This window comes from Nestor notabilis, unplaced genomic scaffold (genome assembly GCF_000696875.1).
Source record: "Nestor notabilis isolate BGI_N333 unplaced genomic scaffold, ASM69687v1 scaffold11864, whole genome shotgun sequence".
NCBI lineage: Eukaryota > Metazoa > Chordata > Aves > Psittaciformes > Psittacidae > Nestor > Nestor notabilis.
This window is the reverse complement of record NW_009925248.1, coordinates 25,735-26,341: the sequence shown is the minus strand read 5'-3', so window position 1 is coordinate 26,341 and position 607 is coordinate 25,735. Positions and strand designations below refer to the sequence as shown.

At 56.3% G+C, this 607-nt stretch overlaps 1 protein-coding gene across 2 annotated transcripts in view; it reads left to right on the top strand.

Annotated features, from left to right (window-relative positions):
* Window positions 1–607, top strand: part of LOC104404524 (plasma membrane calcium-transporting ATPase 4-like) — a 24,884-nt gene that overhangs the window by 1,345 nt on the left and 22,932 nt on the right. The window lies entirely within an intron of this gene.

The window sequence follows — 607 nt, the reverse complement described above, 5'->3', positions numbered from 1 at the left end:
GGCACTGATGGGTGTCGCTGTATGTGGTGCCTGCAGCGTGTCCCTGCCTCATCCTCTCACTCTAGAGCTTTGCTGTCTGTCCCAAACCCCGTCCTGTGGAGCACTGAGAGCAAAGAAGGGTTATTTCCCATGAGCTGGGATTCTTTCGGAGGGCAAAGCCTGAGTCACCTGTGATCCCATTGGAGCGGGGTGTTTGGCTCCTGCTGTGCCAGGGTTGTCTCTATGGTGTGACACCACCACAGTGCCATAACCAGGGAAACCCCAGCACTTCGGAAGCTGCAGGTTGTAGCATGTCCCTGCCATGATGCATCCATGTGCAAAGCCTGGGAAACAGGGAGTGGGGTCCCCCAGCCCTGGAGAGCTTGGTTTGTGTGTGCAGGTGGGATGCTCCAGCTGGGGTTTAGAGAAAGATACGGAATGTGGTTAACACCAGCCATATCTTAGCATGTGCAGCGTGGGATCTGTGTGTGAATTCCCCCTGGGAAGTCACAGAATCAGAGAACCATCAAATGGGTTGTGTTGAAGCTCCTCCAGCTCCAACCCCTGCCCCGGGCAGGGACACCTTCCACTAGAGCAGGTTGCTCCAAGCCCCTCTGTCCAACCCGGC